An 18102-nucleotide genomic window follows, 5' to 3' on the forward strand; every position below is an offset into this window, starting at 1 on the left:
AGGGCAACACTGCAACAGCCGGCCCCCAGGCTGTCTTTTTTTTGCACAGCTAGTTGCCTCCAGGAGGCCACAAGAGGGAGACAAGGGACTGCAAAATGGAAAATAGGCATCCACCAACTTTACAGACAACTTGTTCTCCTTGCTCCTACAACCTCCATCCTTGCACAGTTTGTTATTCTTCCAGGTAACATAGTAACAAATCCAAATTGCTGCTCTCTTTGTAGGCAAGCAAGGGTTTGTTGCAACTGCAATTCTTACTTCTTCTTGAAATGTAGGGACCACAGTACATTCCATCACATCCATCTAGTGTACACAGGTAGGTCCATTGTGACGGGCGGGCGGGCGGGCGGGCTGGCTGCTTTAATGGCTGTTTGCTGTTCCCCTACTCCACTCCACTATTTGACTATGGTGCTGCATCAATCAGTGGCTGGCTCAGTTGCAGCTCTTTAACCTACCTAGGAGGGAGGGCTGAGAGAAGACAAGGAAGGTGAATGAGCTGTTCCAATGTGAAATGCCGGAAACACAGAAACACAGACGACACAAAACAAGAGGTGGCAATGTATTAATTAATTGCATTTAATAAATTAGCTCATTATCACACATGACTGTACAAATGCATTGTCCAACAGGTGTTGAAATAATGGGATTAAAAGGGGAGATCCCATCCGAAAGACAAAAACAATGGCAAACACAAAAAGCACTTTTGGATTCTGATTTTAGTAAACACATAAGGAAAGGGTGCACCGGTCCTGGAAATACTGCAATACCAGGTCAATGCGTGGAGTGGACAGAGCAAGCTCTATTTCCATCTCCCTGTTCTAAAAATCCATTTAATATATGGTCCCCAGATAGGGGACGTATCAGATATTAAACTGATAAGAACAGATACTACACTTGATCTTAGCCAAAAGGCCGAGAAGCGATAACCCGAACGTGCCGCGCGTTTTGCTTCTTTTGCTTGCACCACAATGCAGTGCTGAAAGAGGAGGAATCGACATAAAAACGCCTTCCTGGCAACGCCCAAATGCCCTCCTGCCGTGCAAACACTGGCAGCAGCAGCAGCAGCAGCAGCAGCAGCAGCAGTAAGTGCATGCCCACTGCCACCCCTTCTCCTTTCACACCTTGTATCAGCTTTAATCCAGTCCAGTGCTGCCTGCTGAGCAGCACTGACCAACACTGCCTGGGCCCAGGCTTTTATCTCTGAGGCCCCATTATGATGTCAGAAAGCTGGCTCTGGCTCCTGAGGTCTCCACTATGACACGTGCAAAGTTCCGTCTGAACTTTATATAAGACGGTGCGGCTCAGTCAGTCACTCAGTGTTGCCTGAGAGGGCAACACTGCAACAGCCGGCCCCCAGGCTGTCTTTTTTTTGCACAGCTAGTTGCCTCCAGGAGGCCACAAGAGGGAGACAAGGGACTGCAAAATGGAAAATAGGCATCCACCAACTTTACAGACAACTTGTTCTCCTTGCTCCTACAACCTCCATCCTTGCACAGTTTGTTATTCTTCCAGGTAACATAGTAACAAATCCAAATTGCTGCTCTCTTTGTAGGCAAGCAAGGGTTTGTTGCAACTGCAATTCTTACTTCTTCTTGAAATGTAGGGACCACAGTACATTCCATCACATCCATCTAGTGTACACAGGTAGGTCCATTGTGACGGGCGGGCGGGCGGGCTGGCTGCTTTAATGGCTGTTTGCTGTTCCCCTACTCCACTCCACTATTTGACTATGGTGCTGCATCAATCAGTGGCTGGCTCAGGTGCAGCTCTTTAACCTACCTAGGAGGGAGGGCGGAGAGAAGACAAGGAAGGTGAATGAGCTGTTCCAATGTGAAATGCCGGAAACACAGAAACACAGACGACACAAAACAAGAGGTGGCAATGTATTAATTAATTGCATTTAATAAATTAGCTCATTATCACACATGACTGTACAAATGCATTGTCCAACAGGTGTTGAAATAATGGGATTAAAAGGGGAGATCCCATCCGAAAGACAAAAACAATGGCAAACACAAAAAGCACTTTTGGAATCTGATTTTAGTAAACACATAAGGAAAGGGTGCACCGGTCCTGGAAATACTGCAATACCAGGTCAATGCGTGGAGTGGACAGAGCAAGCTCTATTTCCATCTCCCTGTTCTAAAAATCCATTTAATATATGGTCCCCAGATAGGGGACGTATCAGATATTAAACTGATAAGAACAGATACTACACTTGATCTTAGCCAAAAGGCCGAGAAGCGATAACCCGAACGTGCCGCGCGTTTTGCTTCTTTTGCTTGCACCACAATGCAGTGCTGAAAGAGGAGGAATCAACATAAAAACGCCTTCCTGGCAACGCCCAAATGCCCTCCTGCCGTGCAAACACTGGCAGCAGCAGCAGCAGCAGTAAGTGCATGCCCACTGCCACCCCTTCTCCTTTCACACCTTGTATCAGCTTTAATCCAGTCCAGTGCTGCCTGCTGAGCAGCACTGACCAACACTGCCTGGGCCCAGGCTTTTATCTCTGAGGCCCCATTATGATGTCAGAAAGCTGGCTCTGGCTCCTGAGGTCTCCACTATGACACGTGCAAAGTTCCGTCTGAACTTTATATAAGACGGTGCGGCTCAGTCAGTCACTCAGTGTTGCCTGAGAGGGCAACACTGCAACAGCCGGCCCCCAGGCTGTCTTTTTTTTGCACAGCTAGTTGCCTCCAGGAGGCCACAAGAGGGAGACAAGGGACTGCAAAATGGAAAATAGGCATCCACCAACTTTACAGACAACTTGTTCTCCTTGCTCCTACAACCTCCATCCTTGCACAGTTTGTTATTCTTCCAGGTAACATAGTAACAAATCCAAATTTCTGCTCTCTTTGTAGGCAAGCAAGGGTTTGTTGCAACTGCAATTCTTACTTCTTCTTGAAATGTAGGGACCACAGTACATTCCATCACATCCATCTAGTGTACACAGGTAGGTCCATTGTGACGGGCGGGCGGGCGGGCGGGCTGGCTGCTTTAATGGCTGTTTGCTGTTCCCCTACTCCACTCCACTATTTGACTATGGTGCTGCATCAATCAGTGGCTGGCTCAGGTGCAGCTCTTTAACCTACCTAGGAGGGAGGGCGGAGAGAAGACAAGGAAGGTGAATGAGCTGTTCCAATGTGAAATGCCGGAAACACAGAAACACAGACGACACAAAACAAGAGGTGGCAATGTATTAATTAATTGCATTTAATAAATTAGCTCATTATCACACATGACTGTACAAATGCATTGTCCAACAGGTGTTGAAATAATGGGATTAAAAGGGGAGATCCCATCCGAAAGACAAAAACAATGGCAAACACAAAAAGCACTTTTGGAATCTGATTTTAGTAAACACATAAGGAAAGGGTGCACCGGTCCTGGAAATACTGCAATACCAGGTCAATGCGTGGAGTGGACAGAGCAAGCTCTATTTCCATCTCCCTGTTCTAAAAATCCATTTAATATATGGTCCCCAGATAGGGGACGTATCAGATATTAAACTGATAAGAACAGATACTACACTTGATCTTAGCCAAAAGGCCGAGAAGCGATAACCCGAACGTGCCGCGCGTTTTGCTTCTTTTGCTTGCACCACAATGCAGTGCTGAAAGAGGAGGAATCAACATAAAAACGCCTTCCTGGCAACGCCCAAATGCCCTCCTGCCGTGCAAACACTGGCAGCAGCAGCAGCAGCAGTAAGTGCATGCCCACTGCCACCCCTTCTCCTTTCACACCTTGTATCAGCTTTAATCCAGTCCAGTGCTGCCTGCTGAGCAGCACTGACCAACACTGCCTGGGCCCAGGCTTTTATCTCTGAGGCCCCATTATGATGTCAGAAAGCTGGCTCTGGCTCCTGAGGTCTCCACTATGACACGTGCAAAGTTCCGTCTGAACTTTATATAAGACGGTGCGGCTCAGTCAGTCACTCAGTGTTGCCTGAGAGGGCAACACTGCAACAGCCGGCCCCCAGGCTGTCTTTTTTTTGCACAGCTAGTTGCCTCCAGGAGGCCACAAGAGGGAGACAAGGGACTGCAAAATGGAAAATAGGCATCCACCAACTTTACAGACAACTTGTTCTCCTTGCTCCTACAACCTCCATCCTTGCACAGTTTGTTATTCTTCCAGGTAACATAGTAACAAATCCAAATTTCTGCTCTCTTTGTAGGCAAGCAAGGGTTTGTTGCAACTGCAATTCTTACTTCTTCTTGAAATGTAGGGACCACAGTACATTCCATCACATCCATCTAGTGTACACAGGTAGGTCCATTGTGACGGGCGGGCGGGCGGGCGGGCTGGCTGCTTTAATGGCTGTTTGCTGTTCCCCTACTCCACTCCACTATTTGACTATGGTGCTGCATCAATCAGTGGCTGGCTCAGGTGCAGCTCTTTAACCTACCTAGGAGGGAGGGCGGAGAGAAGACAAGGAAGGTGAATGAGCTGTTCCAATGTGAAATGCCGGAAACACAGAAACACAGACGACACAAAACAAGAGGTGGCAATGTATTAATTAATTGCATTTAATAAATTAGCTCATTATCACACATGACTGTACAAATGCATTGTCCAACAGGTGTTGAAATAATGGGATTAAAAGGGGAGATCCCATCCGAAAGACAAAAACAATGGCAAACACAAAAAGCACTTTTGGAATCTGATTTTAGTAAACACATAAGGAAAGGGTGCACCGGTCCTGGAAATACTGCAATACCAGGTCAATGCGTGGAGTGGACAGAGCAAGCTCTATTTCCATCTCCCTGTTCTAAAAATCCATTTAATATATGGTCCCCAGATAGGGGACGTATCAGATATTAAACTGATAAGAACAGATACTACACTTGATCTTAGCCAAAAGGCCGAGAAGCGATAACCCGAACGTGCCGCGCGTTTTGCTTCTTTTGCTTGCACCACAATGCAGTGCTGAAAGAGGAGGAATCGACATAAAAACGCCTTCCTGGCAACGCCCAAATGCCCTCCTGCCGTGCAAACACTGGCAGCAGCAGCAGCAGCAGCAGTAAGTGCATGCCCACTGCCACCCCTTCTCCTTTCACACCTTGTATCAGCTTTAATCCAGTCCAGTGCTGCCTGCTGAGCAGCACTGACCAACACTGCCTGGGCCCAGGCTTTTATCTCTGAGGCCCCATTATGATGTCAGAAAGCTGGCTCTGGCTCCTGAGGTCTCCACTATGACACGTGCAAAGTTCCGTCTGAACTTTATATAAGACGGTGCGGCTCAGTCAGTCACTCAGTGTTGCCTGAGAGGGCAACACTGCAACAGCCGGCCCCCAGGCTGTCTTTTTTTTGCACAGCTAGTTGCCTCCAGGAGGCCACAAGAGGGAGACAAGGGACTGCAAAATGGAAAATAGGCATCCACCAACTTTACAGACAACTTGTTCTCCTTGCTCCTACAACCTCCATCCTTGCACAGTTTGTTATTCTTCCAGGTAACATAGTAACAAATCCAAATTGCTGCTCTCTTTGTAGGCAAGCAAGGGTTTGTTGCAACTGCAATTCTTACTTCTTCTTGAAATGTAGGGACCACAGTACATTCCATCACATCCATCTAGTGTACACAGGTAGGTCCATTGTGACGGGCGGGCGGGCGGGCGGGCTGGCTGCTTTAATAGCTGTTTGCTGTTCCCCTACTCCACTCCACTATTTGACTATGGTGCTGCATCAATCAGTGGCTGGCTCAGGTGCAGCTCTTTAACCTACCTAGGAGGGAGGGCGGAGAGAAGACAAGGAAGGTGAATGAGCTGTTCCAATGTGAAATGCCGGAAATACAGAAACACAGACGACACAAAACAAGAGGTGGTAATGTATTAATTAATTGCATTTAATAAATTAGCTCATTATCACACATGACTGTACAAATGCATTGTCCAACAGGTGTTGAAATAATGGGATTAAAAGGGGAGATCCCATCCGAAAGACAAAAACAATGGCAAACACAAAAAGCACTTTTGGAATCTGATTTTAGTAAACACATAAGGAAAGGGTGCACCGGTCCTGGAAATACTGCAATACCAGGTCAATGCGTGGAGTGGACAGAGCAAGCTCTATTTCCATCTCCCTGTTCTAAAAATCCATTTAATATATGGTCCCCAGATAGGGGACGTATCAGATATTAAACTGATAAGAACAGATACTACACTTGATCTTAGCCAAAAGGCCGAGAAGCGATAACCCGAACGTGCCGCGCGTTTTGCTTCTTTTGCTTGCACCACAATGCAGTGCTGAAAGAGGAGGAATCGACATAAAAACGCCTTCCTGGCAACGCCCAAATGCCCTCCTGCCGTGCAAACACTGGCAGCAGCAGCAGCAGCAGTAAGTGCATGCCCACTGCCACCCCTTCTCCTTTCACACCTTGTATCAGCTTTAATCCAGTCCAGTGCTGCCTGCTGAGCAGCACTGACCAACACTGCCTGGGCCCAGGCTTTTATCTCTGAGGCCCCATTATGATGTCAGAAAGCTGGCTCTGGCTCCTGAGGTCTCCACTATGACACGTGCAAAGTTCCGTCTGAACTTTATATAAGACGGTGCGGCTCAGTCAGTCACTCAGTGTTGCCTGAGAGGGCAACACTGCAACAGCCGGCCCCCAGGCTGTCTTTTTTTTGCACAGCTAGTTGCCTCCAGGAGGCCACAAGAGGGAGACAAGGGACTGCAAAATGGAAAATAGGCATCCACCAACTTTACAGACAACTTGTTCTCCTTGCTCCTACAACCTCCATCCTTGCACAGTTTGTTATTCTTCCAGGTAACATAGTAACAAATCCAAATTTCTGCTCTCTTTGTAGGCAAGCAAGGGTTTGTTGCAACTGCAATTCTTACTTCTTCTTGAAATGTAGGGACCACAGTACATTCCATCACATCCATCTAGTGTACACAGGTAGGTCCATTGTGACGGGCGGGCGGGCGGGCGGGCGGGCTGGCTGCTTTAATGGCTGTTTGCTGTTCCCCTACTCCACTCCACTATTTGACTATGGTGCTGCATCAATCAGTGGCTGGCTCAGGTGCAGCTCTTTAACCTACCTAGGAGGGAGGGCGGAGAGAAGACAAGGAAGGTGAATGAGCTGTTCCAATGTGAAATGCCGGAAACACAGAAACACAGACGACACAAAACAAGAGGTGGCAATGTATTAATTAATTGCATTTAATAAATTAGCTCATTATCACACATGACTGTACAAATGCATTGTCCAACAGGTGTTGAAATAATGGGATTAAAAGGGGAGATCCCATCCGAAAGACAAAAACAATGGCAAACACAAAAAGCACTTTTGGAATCTGATTTTAGTAAACACATAAGGAAAGGGTGCACCGGTCCTGGAAATACTGCAATACCAGGTCAATGCGTGGAGTGGACAGAGCAAGCTCTATTTCCATCTCCCTGTTCTAAAAATCCATTTAATATATGGTCCCCAGATAGGGGACGTATCAGATATTAAACTGATAAGAACAGATACTACACTAGATCTTAGCCAAAAGGCCGAGAAGCGATAACCCGAACGTGCCGCGCGTTTTGCTTCTTTTGCTTGCACCACAATGCAGTGCTGAAAGAGGAGGAATCGACATAAAAACGCCTTCCTGGCAACGCCCAAATGCCCTCCTGCCGTGCAAACACTGGCAGCAGCAGCAGCAGCAGCAGCAGCAGTAAGTGCATGCCCACTGCCACCCCTTCTCCTTTCACACCTTGTATCAGCTTTAATCCAGTCCAGTGCTGCCTGCTGAGCAGCACTGACCAACACTGCCTGGGCCCAGGCTTTTATCTCTGAGGCCCCATTATGATGTCAGAAAGCTGGCTCTGGCTCCTGAGGTCTCCACTATGACACGTGCAAAGTTCCGTCTGAACTTTATATAAGACGGTGCGGCTCAGTCAGTCACTCAGTGTTGCCTGAGAGGGCAACACTGCAACAGCCGGCCCCCAGGCTGTCTTTTTTTTGCACAGCTAGTTGCCTCCAGGAGGCCACAAGAGGGAGACAAGGGACTGCAAAATGGAAAATAGGCATCCACCAACTTTACAGACAACTTGTTCTCCTTGCTCCTACAACCTCCATCCTTGCACAGTTTGTTATTCTTCCAGGTAACATAGTAACAAATCCAAATTGCTGCTCTCTTTGTAGGCAAGCAAGGGTTTGTTGCAACTGCAATTCTTACTTCTTCTTGAAATGTAGGGACCACAGTACATTCCATCACATCCATCTAGTGTACACAGGTAGGTCCATTGTGACGGGCGGGCGGGCGGGCCGGCGGGCTGGCTGCTTTAATAGCTGTTTGCTGTTCCCCTACTCCACTCCACTATTTGACTATGGTGCTGCATCAATCAGTGGCTGGCTCAGGTGCAGCTCTTTAACCTACCTAGGAGGGAGGGCGGAGAGAAGACAAGGAAGGTGAATGAGCTGTTCCAATGTGAAATGCCGGAAACACAGAAACACAGACGACACAAAACAAGAGGTGGCAATGTATTAATTAATTGCATTTAATAAATTAGCTCATTATCACACATGACTGTACAAATGCATTGTCCAACAGGTGTTGAAATAATGGGATTAAAAGGGGAGATCCCATCCGAAAGACAAAAACAATGGCAAACACAAAAAGCACTTTTGGAATCTGATTTTAGTAAACACATAAGGAAAGGGTGCACCGGTCCTGGAAATACTGCAATACCAGGTCAATGCGTGGAGTGGACAGAGCAAGCTCTATTTCCATCTCCCTGTTCTAAAAATCCATTTAATATATGGTCCCCAGATAGGGGACGTATCAGATATTAAACTGATAAGAACAGATACTACACTTGATCTTAGCCAAAAGGCCGAGAAGCGATAACCCGAACGGGCCGCGCGTTTTGCTTCTTTTGCTTGCACCACAATGCAGTGCTGAAAGAGGAGGAATCGACATAAAAACGCCTTCCTGGCAACGCCCAAATGCCCTCCTGCCGTGCAAACACTGGCAGCAGCAGCAGCAGCAGTAAGTGCATGCCCACTGCCACCCCTTCTCCTTTCACACCTTGTATCAGCTTTAATCCAGTCCAGTGCTGCCTGCTGAGCAGCACTGACCAACACTGCCTGGGCCCAGGCTTTTATCTCTGAGGCCCCATTATGATGTCAGAAAGCTGGCTCTGGCTCCTGAGGTCTCCACTATGACACGTGCAAAGTTCCGTCTGAACTTTATATAAGACGGTGCGGCTCAGTCAGTCACTCAGTGTTGCCTGAGAGGGCAACACTGCAACAGCCGGCCCCCAGGCTGTCTTTTTTTTGCACAGCTAGTTGCCTCCAGGAGGCCACAAGAGGGAGACAAGGAACTGCAAAATGGAAAATAGGCATCCACCAACTTTACAGACAACTTGTTCTCCTTGCTCCTACAACCTCCATCCTTGCACAGTTTGTTATTCTTCCAGGTAACATAGTAACAAATCCAAATTGCTGCTCTCTTTGTAGGCAAGCAAGGGTTTGTTGCAACTGCAATTCTTACTTCTTCTTGAAATGTAGGGACCACAGTACATTCCATCACATCCATCTAGTGTACACAGGTAGGTCCATTGTGACGGGCGGGCGGGCTGGCTGGCTGCTTTAATGGCTGTTTGCTGTTCCCCTACTCCACTCCACTATTTGACTATGGTGCTGCATCAATCAGTGGCTGGCTCAGGTGCAGCTCTTTAACCTACCTAGGAGGGAGGGCGGAGAGAAGACAAGGAAGGTGAATGAGCTGTTCCAATGTGAAATGCCGGAAACACAGAAACACAGACGACACAAAACAAGAGGTGGCAATGTATTAATTAATTGCATTTAATAAATTAGCTCATTATCACACATGACTGTACAAATGCATTGTCCAACAGGTGTTGAAATAATGGGATTAAAAGGGGAGATCCCATCCGAAAGACAAAAACAATGGCAAACACAAAAAGCACTTTTGGAATCTGATTTTAGTAAACACATAAGGAAAGGGTGCACCGGTCCTGGAAATACTGCAATACCAGGTCAATGCGTGGAGTGGACAGAGCAAGCTCTATTTCCATCTCCCTGTTCTAAAAATCCATTTAATATATGGTCCCCAGATAGGGGACGTATCAGATATTAAACTGATAAGAACAGATACTACACTTGATCTTAGCCAAAAGGCCGAGAAGCGATAACCCGAACGTGCCGCGCGTTTTGCTTCTTTTGCTTGCACCACAATGCAGTGCTGAAAGAGGAGGAATCGACATAAAAACGCCTTCCTGGCAACGCCCAAATGCCCTCCTGCCGTGCACACACTGGCAGCAGCAGCAGCAGTAAGTGCATGCCCACTGCCACCCCTTCTCCTTTCACACCTTGTATCAGCTTTAATCCAGTCCAGTGCTGCCTGCTGAGCAGCACTGACCAACACTGCCTGGGCCCAGGCTTTTATCTCTGAGGCCCCATTATGATGTCAGAAAGCTGGCTCTGGCTCCTGAGGTCTCCACTATGACACGTGCAAAGTTCCGTCTGAACTTTATATAAGACGGTGCGGCTCAGTCAGTCACTCAGTGTTGCCTGAGAGGGCAACACTGCAACAGCCGGCCCCCAGGCTGTCTTTTTTTTGCACAGCTAGTTGCCTCCAGGAGGCCACAAGAGGGAGACAAGGAACTGCAAAATGGAAAATAGGCATCCACCAACTTTACAGACAACTTGTTCTCCTTGCTCCTACAACCTCCATCCTTGCACAGTTTGTTATTCTTCCAGGTAACATAGTAACAAATCCAAATTGCTGCTCTCTTTGTAGGCAAGCAAGGGTTTGTTGCAACTGCAATTCTTACTTCTTCTTGAAATGTAGGGACCACAGTACATTCCATCACATCCATCTAGTGTACACAGGTAGGTCCATTGTGACGGGCGGGCGGGCGGGCGGGCTGGCTGGCTGCTTTAATGGCTGTTTGCTGTTCCCCTACTCCACTCCACTATTTGACTATGGTGCTGCATCAATCAGTGGCTGGCTCAGGTGCAGCTCTTTAACCTACCTAGGAGGGAGGGCGGAGAGAAGACAAGGAAGGTGAATGAGCTGTTCCAATGTGAAATGCCGGAAACACAGAAACACAGACGACACAAAACAAGAGGTGGCAATGTATTAATTAATTGCATTTAATAAATTAGCTCATTATCACACATGACTGTACAAATGCATTGTCCAACAGGTGTTGAAATAATGGGATTAAAAGGGGAGATCCCATCCGAAAGACAAAAACAATGGCAAACACAAAAAGCACTTTTGGAATCTGATTTTAGTAAACACATAAGGAAAGGGTGCACCGGTCCTGGAAATACTGCAATACCAGGTCAATGCGTGGAGTGGACAGAGCAAGCTCTATTTCCATCTCCCTGTTCTAAAAATCCATTTAATATATGGTCCCCAGATAGGGGACGTATCAGATATTAAACTGATAAGAACAGATACTACACTTGATCTTAGCCAAAAGGCCGAGAAGCGATAACCCGAACGTGCCGCGCGTTTTGCTTCTTTTGCTTGCACCACAATGCAGTGCTGAAAGAGGAGGAATCGACATAAAAACGCCTTCCTGGCAACGCCCAAATGCCCTCCTGCCGTGCACACACTGGCAGCAGCAGCAGCAGTAAGTGCATGCCCACTGCCACCCCTTCTCCTTTCACACCTTGTATCAGCTTTAATCCAGTCCAGTGCTGCCTGCTGAGCAGCACTGACCAACACTGCCTGGGCCCAGGCTTTTATCTCTGAGGCCCCATTATGATGTCAGAAAGCTGGCTCTGGCTCCTGAGGTCTCCACTATGACACGTGCAAAGTTCCGTCTGAACTTTATATAAGACGGTGCGGCTCAGTCAGTCACTCAGTGTTGCCTGAGAGGGCAACACTGCAACAGCCGGCCCCCAGGCTGTCTTTTTTTTGCACAGCTAGTTGCCTCCAGGAGGCCACAAGAGGGAGACAAGGAACTGCAAAATGGAAAATAGGCATCCACCAACTTTACAGACAACTTGTTCTCCTTGCTCCTACAACCTCCATCCTTGCACAGTTTGTTATTCTTCCAGGTAACATAGTAACAAATCCAAATTGCTGCTCTCTTTGTAGGCAAGCAAGGGTTTGTTGCAACTGCAATTCTTACTTCTTCTTGAAATGTAGGGACCACAGTACATTCCATCACATCCATCTAGTGTACACAGGTAGGTCCATTGTGACGGGCGGGCGGGCGGGCGGGCTGGCTGGCTGCTTTAATGGCTGTTTGCTGTTCCCCTACTCCACTCCACTATTTGACTATGGTGCTGCATCAATCAGTGGCTGGCTCAGGTGCAGCTCTTTAACCTACCTAGGAGGGAGGGCGGAGAGAAGACAAGGAAGGTGAATGAGCTGTTCCAATGTGAAATGCCGGAAACACAGAAACACAGACGACACAAAACAAGAGGTGGCAATGTATTAAAAAATTGCATTTAATAAATTAGCTCATTATCACACATGACTGTACAAATGCATTGTCCAACAGGTGTTGAAATAATGGGATTAAAAGGGGAGATCCCATCTGAAAGACAAAAACAATGGCAAACACAAAAAGCACTTTTGGAATCTGATTTTAGTAAACACATAAGGAAAGGGTGCACCGGTCCTGTAAATACTGCAATACCAGGTCAATGCGTGGAGTGGACAGATAAAGCTCTATTTCCATCTCCCTGTTCTAAAAATCCATTTAATATATGGTCCCCAGATAGGGGACGTATCAGATATTAAACTGATAAGAACAGATACTACACTTGATCTTAGCCAAAAGGCCGAGAAGCGATAACCCGAACGTGCCGCGCGTTTTGCTTCTTTTGCTTGCACCACAATGCAGTGCTGAAAGAGGAGGAATCGACATAAAAACGCCTTCCTGGCAACGCCCAAATGCCCTCCTGCCGTGCAAACACTGGCAGCAGCAGCAGCAGCAGCAGTAAGTGCATGCCCACTGCCACCCCTTCTCCTTTCACACCTTGTATCAGCTTTAATCCAGTCCAGTGCTGCCTGCTGAGCAGCACTGACCAACACTGCCTGGGCCCAGGCTTTTATCTCTGAGGCCCCATTATGATGTCAGAAAGCTGGCTCTGGCTCCTGAGGTCTCCACTATGACACGTGCAATGTTCCGTCTGAACTTTATATAAGACGGTGCGGCTCAGTCAGTCACTCAGTGTTGCCTGAGAGGGCAACACTGCAACAGCCGGCCCCCAGGCTGTCTTTTTTTTGCACAGCTAGTTGCCTCCAGGAGGCCACAAGAGGGAGACAAGGGACTGCAAAATGGAAAATAGGCATCCACCAACTTTACAGACAACTTGTTCTCCTTGCTCCTACAACCTCCATCCTTGCACAGTTTGTTATTCTTCCAGGTAACATAGTAACAAATCCAAATTGCTGCTCTCTTTGTAGGCAAGCAAGGGTTTGTTGCAACTGCAATTCTTACTTCTTCTTGAAATGTAGGGACCACAGTACATTCCATCACATCCATCTAGTGTACACAGGTAGGTCCATTGTGACGGGCGGGCGGGCGGGCGGGCTGGCTGGCTGCTTTAATGGCTGTTTGCTGTTCCCCTACTCCACTCCACTATTTGACTATGGTGCTGCATCAATCAGTGGCTGGCTCAGGTGCAGCTCTTTAACCTACCTAGGAGGGAGGGCGGAGAGAAGACAAGGAAGGTGAATGAGCTGTTCCAATGTGAAATGCCGGAAACACAGAAACACAGACGACACAAAACAAGAGGTGGCAATGTATTAATTAATTGCATTTAATAAATTAGCTCATTATCACAAATGACTGTACAAATGCATTGTCCAACAGGTGTTGAAATAATGGGATTAAAAGGGGAGATCCCATCCGAAAGACAAAAACAATGGCAAACACAAAAAGCACTTTTGGAATCTGATTTTAGTAAACACATAAGGAAAGGGTGCACCGGTCCTGGAAATACTGCAATACCAGGTCAATGCGTGGAGTGGACAGAGCAAGCTCTATTTCCATCTCCCTGTTCTAAAAATCCATTTAATATATGGTCCCCAGATAGGGGACGTATCAGATATTAAACTGATAAGAACAGATACTACACTTGATCTTAGCAAAAAGGCCGAGAAGCGATAACCCGAACGTGCCGCGCGTTTTGCTTCTTTTGCTTGCACCACAATGCAGTGCTGAAAGAGGAGGAATCGACATAAAAACGCCTTCCTGGCAACGCCCAAATGCCCTCCTGCCGTGCAAACACTGGTAGCAGCAGCAGCAGCAGCAGCAGCAGCAGTAAGTGCATGCCCACTGCCACCCCTTCTCCTTTCACACCTTGTATCAGCTTTAATCCAGTCCAGTGCTGCCTGCTGAGCAGCACTGACCAACACTGCCTGGGCCCAGGCTTTTATCTCTGAGGCCCCATTATGATGTCAGAAAGCTGGCTCTGGCTCCTGAGGTCTCCACTATGACACGTGCAAAGTTCCGTCTGAACTTTATATAAGACGGTGCGGCTCAGTCAGTCACTCAGTGTTGCCTGAGAGGGCAACACTGCAACAGCCGGCCCCCAGGCTGTCTTTTTTTTGCACAGCTAGTTGCCTCCAGGAGGCCACAAGAGGGAGACAAGGGACTGCAAAATGGAAAATAGGCATCCACCAACTTTACAGACAACTTGTTCTCCTTGCTCCTACAACCTCCATCCTTGCACAGTTTGTTATTCTTCCAGGTAACATAGTAACAAATCCAAATTGCTGCTCTCTTTGTAGGCAAGCAAGGGTTTGTTGCAACTGCAATTCTTACTTCTTCTTGAAATGTAGGGACCACAGTACATTCCATCACATCCATCTAGTGTACACAGGTAGGTCCATTGTGACGGGCGGGCGGGCGGGCTGGCTGCTTTAATGGCTGTTTGCTGTTCCCCTACTCCACTCCACTATTTGACTATGGTGCTGCATCAATCAGTGGCTGGCTCAGGTGCAGCTCTTTAACCTACCTAGGAGGGAGGGCGGAGAGAAGACAAGGAAGGTGAATGAGCTGTTCCAATGTGAAATGCCGGAAAGACAGAAACACAGACGACACAAAACAAGAGGTGGCAATGTATTAATTAATTGCATTTAATAAATTAGCTCATTATCACACATGACTGTACAAATGCATTGTCCAACAGGTGTTGAAATAATGGGATTAAAAGGGGAGATCCCATCCGAAAGACAAAAACAATGGCAAACACAAAAAGCACTTTTGGAATCTGATTTTAGTAAACACATAAGGAAAGGGTGCACCGGTCCTGGAAATACTGCAATACCAGGTCAATGCGTGGAGTGGACAGAGCAAGCTCTATTTCCATCTCCCTGTTCTAAAAATCCATTTAATATATGGTCCCCAGATAGGGGACGTATCAGATATTAAACTGATAAGAACAGATACTACACTTGATCTTAGCCAAAAGGCCGAGAAGCGATAACCCGAACGGGCCGCGCGTTGACCGAGCCTGCCCAATACTGCTGTTCACCCCTTGCAGCGATTCAGCCTACTCCTAGGCAATTCCATGGGGCCCTGCAGGCTCACACACACTCACAGCTACTAAGCGGGAGGTGAATAAAGGCCGGAGAGGAAGCAAGACAGGATTTGCTTCTTTTGCTTGCACCACAATGCAGTGCTGAAAGAGGAGGAATCGACATAAAAACGCCTTCCTGGCAACGCCCAAATGCCCTCCTGCCGTGCAAACACTGGCAGCAGCAGCAGCAGTAAGTGCATGCCCACTGCCACCCCTTCTCCTTTCACACCTTGTATCAGCTTTAATCCAGTCCAGTGCTGCCTGCTGAGCAGCACTGACCAACACTGCCTGGGCCCAGGCTTTTATCTCTGAGGCCCCATTATGATGTCAGAAAGCTGGCTCTGGCTCCTGAGGTCTCCACTATGACACGTGCAAAGTTCCGTCTGAACTTTATATAAGACGGTGCGGCTCAGTCAGTCACTCAGTGTTGCCTGAGAGGGCAACACTGCAACAGCCGGCCCCCAGGCTGTCTTTTTTTTGCACAGCTAGTTGCCTCCAGGAGGCCACAAGAGGGAGACAAGGGACTGCAAAATGGAAAATAGGCATCCACCAACTTTACAGACAACTTGTTCTCCTTGCTCCTACAACCTCCATCCTTGCACAGTTTGTTATTCTTCCAGGTAACATAGTAACAAATCCAAATTGCTGCTCTCTTTGTAGGCAAGCAAGGGTTTGTTGCAACTGCAATTCTTACTTCTTCTTGAAATGTAGGGACCACAGTACATTCCATCACATACATCTAGTGTACACAGGTAGGTCCATTGTGACGGGCGGGCGGGCGGGCGGGCTGGCTGCTTTAATAGCTGTTTGCTGTTCCCCTACTCCACTCCACTATTTGACTATGGTGCTGCATCAATCAGTGGCTGGCTCAGGTGCAGCTCTTTAACCTACCTAGGAGGGAGGGCGGAGAGAAGACAAGGAAGGTGAATGAGCTGTTCCAATGTGAAATTGCGGAAACACAGAAACACAGACGACACAAAACAAGAGGTGGCAATGTATTAATTAATTGCATTTAATAAATTAGCTCATTATCACACATGACTGTACAAATGCATTGTCCAACAGGTGTTGAAATAATGGGATTAAAAGGGGAGATCCCATCCGAAAGACAAAAACAATGGCAAACACAAAAAGCACTTTTGGAATCTGATTTTAGTAAACACATAAGGAAAGGGTGCACCGGTCCTGGAAATACTGCAATACCAGGTCAATGCGTGGAGTGGACAGAGCAAGCTCTATTTACATCTCCCTGTTCTAAAAATCCATTTAATATATGGTCCCCAGATAGGGGACGTATCAGATATTAAACTGATAAGAACAGATACTACACTTGATCTTAGCCAAAAGGCCGAGAAGCGATAACCCGAACGGGCCGCGCGTTGACCGAGCCTGCCCAATACTGCTGTTCACCCCTTGCAGCGATTCAGCCTACTCCTAGGCAATTCCATGGGGCCCTGCAGGCTCACACACACTCACAGCTACTAAGCGGGAGGTGAATAAAGGCCGGAGAGGAAGCAAGACAGGATTTGCTTCTTTTGCTTGCACCACAATGCAGTGCTGAAAGAGGAGGAATCGACATAAAAACGCCTTCCTGGCAACGCCCAAATGCCCTCCTGCCGTGCAAACACTGGCAGCAGCAGCAGTAAGTGCATGCCCACTGCCACCCCTTCTCCTTTCACACCTTGTATCAGCTTTAATCCAGTCCAGTGCTGCCTTCTGAGCAGCACTGACCAACACTGCCTGGGCCCAGGCTTTTATCTCTGAGGCCCCATTATGATGTCAGAAAGCTGGCTCTGGCTCCTGAGGTATCCACTATGACACGTGCAAAGTTCCGTCTGAACTTTATATAAGACGGTGCGGCTCAGTCAGTCACTCAGTGTTGCCTGAGAGGGCAACACTGCAACAGCCGGCCCCCAGGCTGTCTTTTTTTTGCACAGCTAGTTGCCTCCAGGAGGCCACAAGAGGGAGACAAGGGACTGCAAAATGGAAAATAGGCATCCACCAACTTTACAGACAACTTGTTCTCCTTGCTCCTACAACCTCCATCCTTGCACAGTTTGTTATTCTTCCAGGTAACATAGTAACAAATCCAAATTGCTGCTCTCTTTGTAGGCAAGCAAGGGTTTGTTGCAACTGCAATTCTTACTTCTTCTTGAAATGTAGGGACCACAGTACATTCCATCACATCCATCTAGTGTACACAGGTAGGTCCATTGTGACGGGCGGGCGGGCGGGCTGGCTGCTTTAATAGCTGTTTGCTGTTCCCCTACTCCACTCCACTATTTGACTATGGTGCTGCATCAATCAGTGGCTGGCTCAGGTGCAGCTCTTTAACCTACCTAGGAGGGAGGGCGGAGAGAAGACAAGGAAGGTGAATGAGCTGTTCCAATGTGAAATGCCGGAAACACAGAAACACAGACGACACAAAACAAGAGGTGGCAATGTATTAATTAATTGCATTTAATAAATTAGCTCATTATCACACATGACTGTACAAATGCATTGTCCAACAGGTGTTGAAATAATGGGATTAAAAGGGGAGATCCCATCCGAAAGACAAAAACAATGGCAAACACAAAAAGCACTTTTGGAATCT

General features: G+C 47.5%; 13 non-coding genes across 13 annotated transcripts; all 13 read right to left on the bottom strand.

The window, feature by feature from the left end:
- Positions 1-733: 733 nt before the first annotated feature.
- LOC142721736 (U2 spliceosomal RNA) lies at positions 734-924 on the bottom strand. Its single transcript, XR_012874143.1, has one exon. It is a non-coding gene; the product is annotated as a U2 spliceosomal RNA (small nuclear RNA).
- Positions 925-2057: 1133 nt separating this feature from the next.
- Positions 2058-2248, bottom strand: LOC142721737 (U2 spliceosomal RNA). Its single transcript, XR_012874145.1, has one exon. It is a non-coding gene; the product is annotated as a U2 spliceosomal RNA (small nuclear RNA).
- Positions 2249-3370: 1122 nt separating this feature from the next.
- On the bottom strand, positions 3371-3561 carry LOC142721738 (U2 spliceosomal RNA). Its single transcript, XR_012874146.1, has one exon. It is a non-coding gene; the product is annotated as a U2 spliceosomal RNA (small nuclear RNA).
- A 1122-nt stretch (positions 3562-4683) lies between these two features.
- Positions 4684-4874, bottom strand: LOC142721739 (U2 spliceosomal RNA). Its single transcript, XR_012874147.1, has one exon. It is a non-coding gene; the product is annotated as a U2 spliceosomal RNA (small nuclear RNA).
- Positions 4875-5999: 1125 nt separating this feature from the next.
- On the bottom strand, positions 6000-6190 carry LOC142721740 (U2 spliceosomal RNA). Its single transcript, XR_012874148.1, has one exon. It is a non-coding gene; the product is annotated as a U2 spliceosomal RNA (small nuclear RNA).
- A 1126-nt stretch (positions 6191-7316) lies between these two features.
- LOC142721774 (U2 spliceosomal RNA) lies at positions 7317-7507 on the bottom strand. Its single transcript, XR_012874178.1, has one exon. It is a non-coding gene; the product is annotated as a U2 spliceosomal RNA (small nuclear RNA).
- Positions 7508-8642: 1135 nt separating this feature from the next.
- On the bottom strand, positions 8643-8833 carry LOC142721741 (U2 spliceosomal RNA). The gene has a single exon (XR_012874149.1). It is a non-coding gene; the product is annotated as a U2 spliceosomal RNA (small nuclear RNA).
- Positions 8834-9951: 1118 nt separating this feature from the next.
- Positions 9952-10142, bottom strand: LOC142721744 (U2 spliceosomal RNA). Its single transcript, XR_012874150.1, has one exon. It is a non-coding gene; the product is annotated as a U2 spliceosomal RNA (small nuclear RNA).
- A 1123-nt stretch (positions 10143-11265) lies between these two features.
- On the bottom strand, positions 11266-11456 carry LOC142721745 (U2 spliceosomal RNA). The gene has a single exon (XR_012874151.1). It is a non-coding gene; the product is annotated as a U2 spliceosomal RNA (small nuclear RNA).
- A 1123-nt stretch (positions 11457-12579) lies between these two features.
- Positions 12580-12770, bottom strand: LOC142721783 (U2 spliceosomal RNA). Its single transcript, XR_012874185.1, has one exon. It is a non-coding gene; the product is annotated as a U2 spliceosomal RNA (small nuclear RNA).
- Positions 12771-13899: 1129 nt separating this feature from the next.
- Positions 13900-14090, bottom strand: LOC142721781 (U2 spliceosomal RNA). Its single transcript, XR_012874183.1, has one exon. It is a non-coding gene; the product is annotated as a U2 spliceosomal RNA (small nuclear RNA).
- Positions 14091-15220: 1130 nt separating this feature from the next.
- Positions 15221-15411, bottom strand: LOC142721746 (U2 spliceosomal RNA). The gene has a single exon (XR_012874152.1). It is a non-coding gene; the product is annotated as a U2 spliceosomal RNA (small nuclear RNA).
- Positions 15412-16675: 1264 nt separating this feature from the next.
- Positions 16676-16866, bottom strand: LOC142721770 (U2 spliceosomal RNA). Its single transcript, XR_012874174.1, has one exon. It is a non-coding gene; the product is annotated as a U2 spliceosomal RNA (small nuclear RNA).
- Between the last annotated feature and the right edge of the window lie 1236 nt (positions 16867-18102).

This window comes from Rhinoderma darwinii, unplaced genomic scaffold (assembly GCF_050947455.1).
Source record: "Rhinoderma darwinii isolate aRhiDar2 unplaced genomic scaffold, aRhiDar2.hap1 Scaffold_518, whole genome shotgun sequence".
NCBI classification, from domain to species: Eukaryota; Metazoa; Chordata; class Amphibia; order Anura; family Rhinodermatidae; genus Rhinoderma; species Rhinoderma darwinii.